The following is a 13,147-nucleotide window of genomic DNA, read 5'->3' on the forward strand; positions in this document are numbered from 1 at the left end:
AGTATCGATATATCGATACTTTAGGATCGATTGAGAAAGGTCAGGCGCTGTTGCTCAAATTTGGCTGCGAAAGCCTTGATGATAGGGATGTGCATATCGATCCTAAAGTATCGATATATCGATACTGATGCGAGTATCGAAGGTATCGATACTCTAATTGAAAATATCGATACTAAGGTGTGTTTTATTTACCAGTGATTTTGTTTATTTAACAAAAAGCCCGGAGTACAATGTGCATTGAATTGGATGCATAATGTTAGAGAATAACTGTTCACGATAGAACACTTTTCCTACTCATCTGAACGCACGCAAATGATGCAAGACAGAACCAATCAATCACAGAGAGCATTCACTCCCTTTAGACAGTGCATTCAAACAGGGCTGTTTCCTAAAAGTATCATAAGAAATCATTGATGCTTTTGGGAACGACAGCCCTGTACAATGCTTATCAGAGGACAGAAAATAAAAACATGTTTGAGCTATTTCTCAATAAACAAACTGAAATTGAAGCTTACATAATTTGCATTTCACAAGTGCAATTACATTTCTTTAAATTAACACTTAAAGTTCATTGATCATGTTTTGTAGTAATGTTAATATAAATTATACACTGGCAGAATAAAAATGTTGTATTTTATGTGTGCAACAGCCTGTCACTGGCAGCCCCTTATGAAACCAAGTATTTTCAACTGTAGGTTTTGTAGTTACCACTAAAGTAAACACATTTTAACCACGTGTAGAAAATAAAATTTAATTAGTTGCATACTAAATGTTAAAATGCATTTCAAATATAAAGTGTAAAAGGTTATAAAAAAGGGCATAGTTACATATTTTACTCTTATTTAATAAATATAATAATTAAAAAATTAAGTTTAGAAGTATCGGTATCGATATCGATGATACTGGCCTTAAAAATATCGGTATCATATCGAAAACAAAATAAGTGGTATCGCCCATCCCTATCTCACGGTACTTTGATGGAACACGTGATTGAAAGGCGGCTGCAGCGCCGATCAAAGTCGGACAAATGATCTTACCAGAATGCATTGTTTTGTAAGGCGGCAGCCGATTTCTGGCGGCGCCGCATGAAGTCGAACGCACCTATATATAGAGAGTAGACGCCCCATCGACCGATACTCCCTACTGGCGCTGACGAGACGTGGGGCCGCCATCTTGGACCGGTCACCCGCTCCACTCAGTGTAATCTGTTTGGCAGGTGTAAGGCCGGTGACACACTGGATGCGTGGCGTGAGCGTGGCGTTTCTGATGCGTGTCAGCTGCGTGGCGGCTGCGTCGCGTTTTCTGTGTCTTTGACTCTTTACACACCAGAACCGTGCCTGACGCGGCGCTGGCGCGCTGCTGCTGCTATAGGTGACATAGGGAGGCCTCCGACAGACCAGGGTCTTGTCTTCACGACAACGTTTTCAACTTTTTTCACACACCCACACCTTCCAAAATCCGAAAAATGGGTAAGTGGGCTGTTTATTTCAATAACATTTACAAATTTGTGTAGTTTTAAAGAGCTTATTTAGCCTACCTGATGTTGGACCGTCACTCAGAATACACACTACACACTACGTTATTGTAGTGTGTCATATTATTTTCATATAATCACATTAACCCTTAAAGACCTAGAACATTTTTGGGGCACCTGAGGCACCTGTATATTTCTTTGTTTTTTCAGACCTATTCTAGCAGTCAGCATCAATTGCAATATATTATTATAAACATAAGAACTTGAACTTTATGTCTAGCTAATTTAAAATTACAAATTTCCTTTTGTTTTCTCTAAAAATTAGTGAATTTCCAGAATTTTAGGAAAAAACGCTACCAACAATTGGGTGTTTTTTACTGTGTACTCAAACAAAAACTCCTGAAGTTTAGATTTTTTTCTTTAAAAATTTGTATTTAGGTGTTTTACACTTCCAAATAAAATTTTGTCTATATATAACATTCCCCAAGCAAGTTATAGCCAATTATTACAATATTATTTAGGTGCTTTTCAGTGAAAAACAGGCCCATTTCGTTTATTGACAATATAGATCTGTCCAAAAACGTTTCAGGAGTAAAGTCATTGCAGAAACAGTGTTAAATAATAGCAAAACACAGTAAAAAATAATTTACTATTTCATAAATATATTCTTAATCCAAAAGATGAACAATAAACACAAATAGTGTAGAAAGTAGCACAAGAAAAAATGCACAAACTGTCTTGTGCAACAAAAAAATAAATAAACAATCCAAATTATTCACAAACTACACACAAAATGAGAGAGAAATATACAGAGTGCAACCGAAAAAATAGTACAAATAATCTTTAAAAACTATATAATAATTAGTTACATAATATAACAACCAAATAGATGGATCTGCTGGCTGTAGTCTGCGTCGGAATCTATTTTACCGGGACATCGCCTAGTGACCGAAAACCCACATTCCAGTGCTTTATCCGATATCTACTGTTGTTTCATCCTTGTTCTTGGTTTGTTTTATGTCAAAGGGCTCTGTCGTGAGTATTTCTGTACATTTTCAAAGAATGCTGTCATGCAAATGTGTTATTTTGCGTTTGTTTTCATGCACGCAAGACGCACTTTGCTTTCACTTTGCGTCTGTTCAGAACTGCAAAGAAACATACTAATCGGTGGTTCAAAAGACCAAAACCTAAGTTTATTGGTTGAATAGATGACAGTTTGAACCAATCGGGGCACAGGGGTGGGACTAAGCATCAACAATCGTTCCTGTTTGGCTCAGAGGACCAAAACGTGTTGATTTCATCTGACGAATCAGTGCTGAGGAAATGTGATGACGTAATCACGCTTACTACGGAGCCTCTGAATATCCAAATGAGACAAATGCGATATCACTGAAAAGAGCAGACTCTGTACTTTACGAGACTTTTTAAAGCATTCAAATTGGATTAGCGGTTCAAAAGTTATTAAACATTTAAGACCAATAGTTATTTTTAGCCGCCGGCGGCTGTCTCGGTCTTTGAGGGTTAAGAAACAAATGGGATTTTTTAAAATATTTTATATGCTATGACGGCAAAATAGACTGTTTGACAGGTGCAATATTTGAAAATCGATAATTATTTGTATTTTTTTTATTTTTAAACATATATATCTGAATTTATGTCAACCTATAAACTTTCCAACATCAAAATATCATTAATTAATATGTATTTGTGTACAAAATGACATAAACATATTTTCCTATTCTATTTTGCCTGGAAACGCTTCCAACACGCTTGCGTGTCGCGTGAAAAATAGGCGTCGGTTCTATTTCTAGCAAGCACGCGTTTTCCGCGCGTCTCACGCAGGCAGTGTGCAAGCTCTAACCTGTTAACATGGGAGCCGAAATAAAAACAGACACGCCACGCAGCTGAGACGCTTACGGTGCGTTCACACTACAGCGTTAAATATGCGCTCAGTGCCGCTGGCAACGCTACAACGCCACTGCTTTGGGGCGTGTCAAATTTAGGGCAGAGCACGCCTCTGAAAAACAATGTTCACACCCTATTTATACGTTCCATTGTCTTCTTTTAACGGCGGTTCGCAAACTAAACTGTAGCGTATACTAACAACATGCAAAGTACATTTACTTTTGCGTGACTTTTTCCAATAATATGTGATTTCAGCTCAGTAATCCACCAGTTTCGGAAACACGCGTCATAGTCTTTCCTTGCCAACTTCTCACACCGATTGGTTGTCGCCGGCGTTTTGCGCTCGAAATTTGCATAAAGTTGAGGAATGCCCAACCTTTTGACGCTGTCAGCTGCTCTCACGCTTTCTCCGCGCCGCTTCCAATCCCAAAATGCACCACGCGACCGTTTACGCGCAACTTCCATATGAATGAATTGAAAACGCTTGCTTCGCCCCGCTCGCTACGTGCCAGTGTGAACGCACCGTTACGCCACGCATCCAGTGTGTCACCGGCCTAATGAGCTGTCAACGCATTTAATTAATCATACCTCACGGAATACCGAACTGATTTTCACGCGTTTTTTTTTTGCTGCAAAAGTCATAAATATAGCTGTGATACATGACACATGGTTTGGCATATTTTAATATTGATAGTGAGCTTAACAGTAATATAATGAATATCTCCGTTCTTGTGATAGTATTGGGTCTTTTAAGAGGGTCTAAAGACTTACAACTTGGACTTAAGCACTTCTAATGCGTTATGGTTTGTATAGTTTTATTCTATTTTCATTTGGCTGTTTATTCATTTGACATTGTTGTTCATTACTGATATTCTCCTTAATGTAGTCTTACCATGCTGTTATTATATTTTGTTGTGATGGTAAAATGAAGCTTTTCGAAGCACTGAGGCTACGTTTACATTAATCCGGATACATTTGAAAACGGAGTTTTCATTTTGAAACGCTCTCCGTCCACACTAGCGTTTCCAAGCGTTTTCCAAAAGTTTCTCATCCACACTGAAACGTGGGAAAACATCAAATTCTCCTTACTGCGCATGCGTAAAGCCTCCAAAATTATACAGACTTAATAAGTTTTCACGCAATTCTTCTGGCGGGATAATTTACGGAAATATCTCATCATCCACTGACGTGTCTATATCGCGCTCATTCATATTTTATCTGAAAAGCAGTTGTCGTCATGTTTTTTTCAGGACAGCAAAAGTAAATTTTCTGTCATCATTTTAGGACTGCAATTTGAAGAGTGTAAAAGGTAAATCTCTTTAGCAGCAGTGTGACAGTGAAAAGCACAGGCACATACTGGCACAATTACATCTATTGGTACAATATGCGTCACATGACTAAATATGCGTCATCGTTTCCAAAAGCCTCCGTTTTCACAGTCCACACTACAACGTGAAAACGGCGTTTTCAAATTTATCCACTTTGGCCGGAGTTTTTAGAAATAATCGTTTTCTGTGATAAAAACGGGGTTTTCGTGTAAATGAGAGGCCAAACCGCAGGGAAATATCTGCGTTTTCCCTTCGTGTATACTCGAAGCTCAACACGTTGCACACTAATGACATCTTGTGGTTAAAGGTGGGAAAAGTTGCCTTTGCGTCCCAGATCTCAAAGCGATTTTGGACAGTTTCATCAAATACATCAGTTTGTGCGAAAACTGAAAACGAAAACTGTCAGAAATAAAAAATAAATGTAATTTTACTTGAATTAATCTGTAAATAAGCTTTTTTATAAAATTCTAAAAGTATAAGCATGGTTTGTAGGCATATATGTTCAAAGTGAATTAACTGTTAAGTTGACTAATATTATTATTAATTAGAAGTGCTTGTGAAGCAAGGATAACTACAAAATTATGCACAAAACTACACATGTACATATTTATTCGTATTATGATGTATTCTTAACAAAAAGCGAATGACACTTGAAACGCGTTATTTGAATCAGAATATGAAGCAGTCACGTGGTTATGACAAAACGAATCATTAGGTGCGTTCGAGATGCACTACACTAGCCTGCCGCCGGCTGGCGAGAGCAGCCGCTTGCAGTCGGGGGAGGAGTAAAGAGACGGCCGTCAAGTCGGACACTTATAGAGGATGAAACTGTATTCCAAACATACACACAAAAAAAAAAAAGGAATAAAAAAAGAAGAAATTAAACTACATAAGATAAATAAATAAAAGAAAAAAAATTACCCTATCATTTATTCTATAGGCTACAATCGTTTTGCTTTTTTTGTTGATCATATCAAGTATGTGAGTTACTTTAATGTAATGCAATATGACGTTTATTATTTGCATCTTGGTTTTGTAGTTAGCTATAGGACATTTTTTACAAATATAAGCAGTTTATTCAGTGTAGTGAAGCCTCTCACAGCATCCATTAAAAAAACGGCCTCTGGTTGACCAGTTTTTTCCCCCAAACTTTACTCTTATACAATAAGAATATATATTTACCATATCGCCTAATCTTCATTTTCATCAATAATGTTTTGTTTGAATATTAGATATTCGATATAAAGATTGATTCCATACAGGAACTTATTTAAGAAAAAACACGCAGCACACGTCGTGCTTGTCGTCACATAATCTGACCAATGAGAATAAAGTGTGTCGTCATCAAGGCTTTCGCAGCCGATTTTAAGCAGCTACAGTGCCTGACCTCTGCGACTGCTCTCGTTTTGCTCTCACGGTACTTTGATGGCACACGTGATCGAAAGGCGGCTGCAGCACCGATCAAAGTCGGACAAATGATCTTACCAGAATGCATTGTTTTGTAAGGCGGCAGCCGATTTCTTGCGGCGCCGCATGAAGTCGAACGCACCTCATATGAAGCAGTCACGTGGTTATGACAAAACGAATCAATAGGTGTGTTCGAGCTCATGCTGCGCTGCGCAGACCGATCGGCGAGATTAGCCGAAAGCAGTCGGGGAGGAGCTGAAAACGGAGCCGTGAAGTCGGACAAATTGGAGATCTCGTTGCTCCCTCAAACATGGCAGATCACGTGGCGTTTGCCTACTTTATTGCAGATGAATTGGAAGCTATAGAAATACCTTTTTTGTAAAGTAAAGCAGCAACTACAGATTTCAGCATCAATCAATGTTGACCACATTAGATTAAATGTCTGTGACATTTTAGTTATTCCATAAAAAATATTACTTAAATATGCAGCTAATACTATAAGTGGTCTGTATGAAAAAAGTACAATAATAAACTTATGCACAAATCCAATATAAAGAATTTAAGGGAAAAAATGTACTGCAGTCAAAAGATCGTAGACTATTTACGAAATGGCATGCAAATTGATTTGTTATGCACGAAACACGCGTGATTCTCGTCATGTGGTGAATGTGGCCAATCATGAGAAGCTGTGACGTCATCACAGCCTGGCGCAGTCCCCTCTGAAATGTTGCGCTGGCTGAGCAAGCCGGCTGTTCTCGAAACGCTCTCGCGTTACTTTGATGCCACACGTGAACGTCACGTGGCGTCGGCGCCGGTTCAAGTCAGACAAAATTTCTAACCGGCATGCACTACTTCTAGTCAGCCGCCGATCGGTCTGCGCAGCGCCGCATGAAGTCGAACGCACCTAATTGCTTAAACTCCGGTACAGTGCTTCACTGTGAGATGTTTCGTTTTTTTGATACAAGCTTCGAAGCTTCGGTGTTAAACGTCACATCACTAATATTTTGCTTGAATTGACATTGTTTATTATTGCTGTTTTCCCTCATTTTTATTGTTTATTTCATTATGCTATTGACTGAATTGACATTGTTCATTTTTGCTATTCTCCTTATTAGCTATAATCTGACATCTCAATCTGTTCCCTGTTAAATTTAAGTATTATATTGTTTTGTATTTATGTCACTTTGGACAAAAGTGCAACCATAACCATATGAGGTGTAGGCTATGGAATTTTGCAAATCACACACTATAAAGATAGAGGAGCAGAAACAGATAGTGACGGTAAAACTATTTTAATGAGTTGAAGAAATACTATATTACATTAGAGTCTACTTGGAGTATTTCATTCTCTCTCGCTCACACACATATAACATACACACACACACACACACACACACACACACACACACACACACACACACACGTTGGGTTTACATGTTTTATGGGGACATTCCATAGGCGTAATGGTTTTTATACTGTACAAACCGTATTTTCTATGGCCCTACACCTACCCTACACCTAAACCTAGCCCTCACAGGAGATTGTGCACACTTTTACTTCCTCAAAAAAACTCATTGTGCATGATTTATAAGCCTGTTTCCTCATGGGGACCTGAGAAATGTCCCCACAAGGTCAAAATCTACTGGTATTCCTATCCTTGTGGGGACATTTGGTCCCCACAACGTGATGAATACCAGGTACACACACACACACACACACACACACACACACACACACACACACCTATACCTATCCACACAGTGTTCAGGCATGTTCTCTCACTTCTGCTGCTGCTACGCGATGTAATGAATTCCAGAGTATGCCCGGTCCAAGATGGCGGCTGCATTTCTCGTTTCCAGCAGCCAATGTGGCGTCTATCTCTATTATGTCTATGGTCTACACTGCCGGAAAGAGAAGAAGAAGAACATTTTAATCAACCAATCACAACCTTCTGACGTCATTAGTGTGTGCCGACCAAGCCGACCTCCATCCATTTTTGAATCTTTCCCTCCGTTTTCCACACAGACAGACCCAAAAGAGGTAAGTTATTGTATCTTCCTTGTTTAAAACGTCCTTGTAACCTAAAATTATATATATATTTATTAAATAAAAAAATACATGACATTAAATACTTAAATAACATATTGCTGCACTGAACAACTGCATTCATGCCTTTCCCTCGTTTTTTTGCCCAAAAGTGAATGTATCTGCATGTAAAGCGTATTTAGGAGTGCATACGCGAATACAAAGTAAATTCATAGATTATTATTATTATTATTTGTTAAATGTACAATCATAAACCGCTGAATTCAGGAGAGGGGAGGGGGAGGGGGTAACCGCGATATGGATTTTAATTGTTGAAAGGAAAGGAGGTGAAGGGAGGCCAAGTATGGTGACCCATACTAGGAATTTGTGCTCTGCATTTAACCCATCCAAGTGCACACACACACAGTAGTGAACACACACCCAGAGCAGTGGGCAGCCATTGCTGCGGCGCCCGGGGAGCAGTTGGGGGTTCGGTGCCTTGCTCAAGGGACTCACCTCAATCGTGGTATTGAGGGTGAAGAGAGCGCTGTACACTCACTCCCCCCACCTACAATCCCTGCCGGACCTGAGATTCGAACCTGCAACCTTTGGGTTACAAGTCCAACTCTCTAACCATTAGGCCACGGCTGCTCATGTGATTGTTGACTTTCATAAGGCTGTGATTAAATTAACCAAACGTGAGTCATGTTTAATAGTAAGAACGTTGCGCTATTGCGCGATCTACAAGTTCACCGTTTCAATAATTTCTCTCCCATGTGTTTGAATGAGCAGCAGGACGTTGGAAGACATTTCAAAATAAAAGTTCCATGTATTAACATGTTGATCCGGGACCATCATAATCATTTCAGTACAGTCTAAATTTACTAATGTTGATCCTGGACCATCATAATAATTTCAGTACAGTCTAAATTTACTAATGTTGATCCAGGACCATCATAATCATTTCAGTACAGTCTAAATTTACTAATGTTGATCCGGGACCATCATAATTTCAGTACAGTCTAAATTTACTAATGTTGATCCAGGACCATCATAATCATTTCAGTACAGTCTAAATTTACTAATGTTGATCCTGGACCATCACAATCATTTCAGTACAGTCTAAATTTACTAATGTTGATCCAGGACCATCACAATCATTTCAGTACAGTCTAAATTTACTAATGTTGATCCTGCACCATCATAATCATTTCAGATTTACTAATGTTGATCCTGGACCATCATAATCATTTCAGATTTACTAATGTTGATCCAGGACCATCATAATAATTTCAGTACAGTCTAAATTTACTAATGTTGATCCTGGACCATCACAATCATTTCAGTACAGTCTAAATTTTCTAATGTTGATCCAGGACCATCATAATAATTTCAGTACAGTCTAAATTTACTAATGTTGATCCTGGACCATCACAATCATTTCAGTACAGTCTAAATTTTCTAATGTTGATCCTGGACCATCACAATCATTTCAGTACAGTCTAAATTTTCTAATGTTGATCCGGGACCATCATAATCATTTCAGTGCAGTCTAAATTTTCTAATGTTGATCCAGGACCATCATAATAATTTCAGTACAGTCTATATTTTCTAATGTTGATCCAGGACCATCATAATAATTTCAGTACAGTCTAAATTTACTAATGTTGATCCTGGACCATCACAATCATTTCAGTACAGTCTAAATTTTCTAATGTTGATCCAGGACCATCATAATAATTTCAGTACAGTCTAAATTTACTAATGTTGATCCTGGACCATCACAATCATTTCAGTACAGTCTAAATTTTCTAATGTTGATCCTGGACCATCACAATCATTTCAGTACAGTCTAAATTTTCTAATGTTGATCCGGGACCATCATAATCATTTCAGTACAGTCTAAATTTTCTAATGTTGATCCAGGACCATCATAATCATTTCAGATTTACTAATGTTGATCCAGGACCATCATAATCATTTCAGATTTACTAATGTTGATCCAGGACCATCATAATCATTTCAGTACAGTCTATATTTACTAATGTTGATCCAGGACCATCATAATCATTTCAGATTTACTAATGTTGATCTAGGACCATCATAATCATTTCAGTACAGTCTATATTTACTAATGTTGATCCAGGACCATCATAATCATTTCAGATTTACTAATGTTGATCCAGGACCATCATAATCATTTCAGATTTACTAATGTTGATCCAGGACCATCATAATCATTTCAGATTTACTAATGTTGATCCAGGACCATCATAATCATTTCAGATTTACTAATGTTGATCCAGGACCATCATAATCATTTCAGTACAGTCTATATTTACTAATGTTGATCCAGGACCATCATAATCATTTCAGATTTTCTAATGTTGATCCAGGACCATCATAATCATTTCAGATTTACTAATGTTGATCTAGGACCATCATAATCATTTCAGTACAGTCTATATTTACTAATGTTGATCCAGGACCATCATAATCATTTCAGATTTACTAATGTTGATCCAGGACCATCATAATCATTTCAGATTTACTAATGTTGATCCTGGACCATCATAATCATTTCAGTATAGTTTTAAGTAAAATTCATGTTGTGTGAAAAAGAATTGTCATTGTCAGTATGTCAGAATCATTGAATCACCAGTCTCAGCCAATCAGCTCTTTTTCAGAATTTACTTTTTTTTCAGTTTGTTTGTTAACAAAATGTGTTTTGTGTTTGTGCATTTCAGCAATGTCCCATGATGGAGGATTTTATCAAAAAGACTGTAGAAACTGAGGAGAGGAGAAAAACAAGACTGAAAAACGTACAACTGAAGGTGCATGTTCTTAAACCAGATGACCCAGAAATGAACTTTATCACAGAAATAATTAACAAAGAATACAAAAAATCATTCAGGACCACAAATTGTTCTAGTTTGCAAGACCAAAAAAGAGGATATCATATTTACCATTGCAGAAGATCTGGAGATGTTTTTGAAAGAAGTCACAGAGCAGTCGGATGTAAAGCATACATCTCTTTTAAAGTAAGGAATGACTGGAAAGGTCACAAGGTTGTTGTGCAGAGAATATTTGCCCAGCACAATGGACATGACTCGTCTGAAAAAGATGGCCATTTTCAGCAGATTCACCCTCAGCTGGTTGATCAGATCAAGAAGTGGATCACATTAGGAGTAAAACCAGATGTCATCCTTCTTCAAGCTAATGAGTGGTCAAGAGCTCAAGGAGAAGTTAATTATCATTCCAGAGAATTCTTTGTTACCCCAGAAGATATACATAATATTCGTACAAGTATGCTTCGAGAAAAACACCTTGATAAAGATGACTGTAAGAGTACTGACAAACTATTAACTGGTCCTTTCAAAGATGATGTCATATTTTATCAGCCTCTAGGGAAGGACCAGAACCTTATTATTGTTCTTCAAACTGAGTTAATGAGAAAAGACTTACAGAACCATGGGAGTAACATTGTGTTTTTTGACGCCACACACTGTGTAACTCAATACTCCTTTCCACTTTTTACATTGCTTGTGAGAGATGACCATGGTCATGGTCTTCCTGTAGCGTACATAATAACTAGCAGCGAGACCCAAGAAACCCTTAAGCTTGCACTTCAGAAGTTACGACCCGTTTTCCCTAAGCCACCAAGGTAATTTATTAAGGAATTCATCCATTATAGTTTTTTTTACATACTATATCAACAGTTTATAATACCATAACACTTATTTTATTTTTATTTACAGGTGCTTCATGGTTGACAAAGACATGAGTGAAATAACTGCTTTGAATGAAGTTTTCCGCGAGTCTGATGTCCTTCTCTGCTGGTACCATGTACTCCAAGTAATGTGAATTTGTAATAGGAATACATACAAATATTTTTCCAGTCAGTATATTTTTATATATACAGTGGCATGCAAAAGTTTGGGAAATCCTTGCAGAATCTGTGAAAATGTGAATAATGTTAACAAAATAAGAGAGATTATACAAAATGCATGTTATTTTTTATTTAGTACTGTCTTGAGTAAGATATTTTACATAAAAGATGTTTACCTATAGTCCACAAGACACAAAAAAAAAAAAGCTGAAATTATTAAAATAACCCCCTTCACAAGTTTGGGAACCCTTGGTTCTTAATACTGTGTGTGGTTACCTGGTTGATCAGTGACGGTTGATGGTTGTTCATGAATCCCTTGTTTGTTCTGAACAGTTAAACTGAGCACTGTTCTTCAGAAAAATCCTCTAGGTCCTGCAGATTCTTCAGTTTTCCAGCATCTTTTGCATATTTGAACCCTTTCCAGCAGTGACTGTATGATTTTAAGATCCATCTTTTCACACTGAGGACAATTAAGAGACTCAAACACAACTATTAAAAAAAGGTTTAAACATTCACTGATGCTCCAGAAGGAAACTTGATGCATTAAGCGCCGGGGGGTGTAAACTTTTGAACAGGATGAAGATGTCCAAATTTTTCTTATTTTGTTAAAATATATATTTTTTATATTTAGTACTGCCCCGCAATACCAACAGAAGATACTCTGCATGTTCCCAGATGACAAATTAAGTGCAATTTACCTAGATCTTCACATTCTAAAAGTTTTTATCCCCCAGCTCTTAATGCATTGTGTTTCCTTCTGGATCATCAGTGAAAGTTTGAACCTTTTTCAATAGTTGCGTTTGAGTCCCTTAATTGTCCTCAGTGTAAACAGATGAATCTCAAAATCATATAGTCACTGCTGGAAAGGGTTCAAATATGCAAAAGATGCTGGAAAACTGAAGAATCTGCAGGACCTAGAGGATTTTCTTCATATTTATATAGTGTCTTGAAATACCTGTCCACGATCGCAGGGGTTTCGTGCACTTCATATTTATATTCATATGCAGTATCTTGAAATACCTGTCCAAGATCGCAGGGGTTTCGTGCACTACATATTTATATTCATATACAGTATCTTGAAATATCTTTCCACATTCACAGGGGTTTCGTGCACTTCAT

The sequence above is a fragment of the Garra rufa genome, chromosome 3, assembly GCF_049309525.1.
Source record: "Garra rufa chromosome 3, GarRuf1.0, whole genome shotgun sequence".
In the NCBI taxonomy this organism is placed as follows: domain Eukaryota; kingdom Metazoa; phylum Chordata; class Actinopteri; order Cypriniformes; family Cyprinidae; genus Garra; species Garra rufa.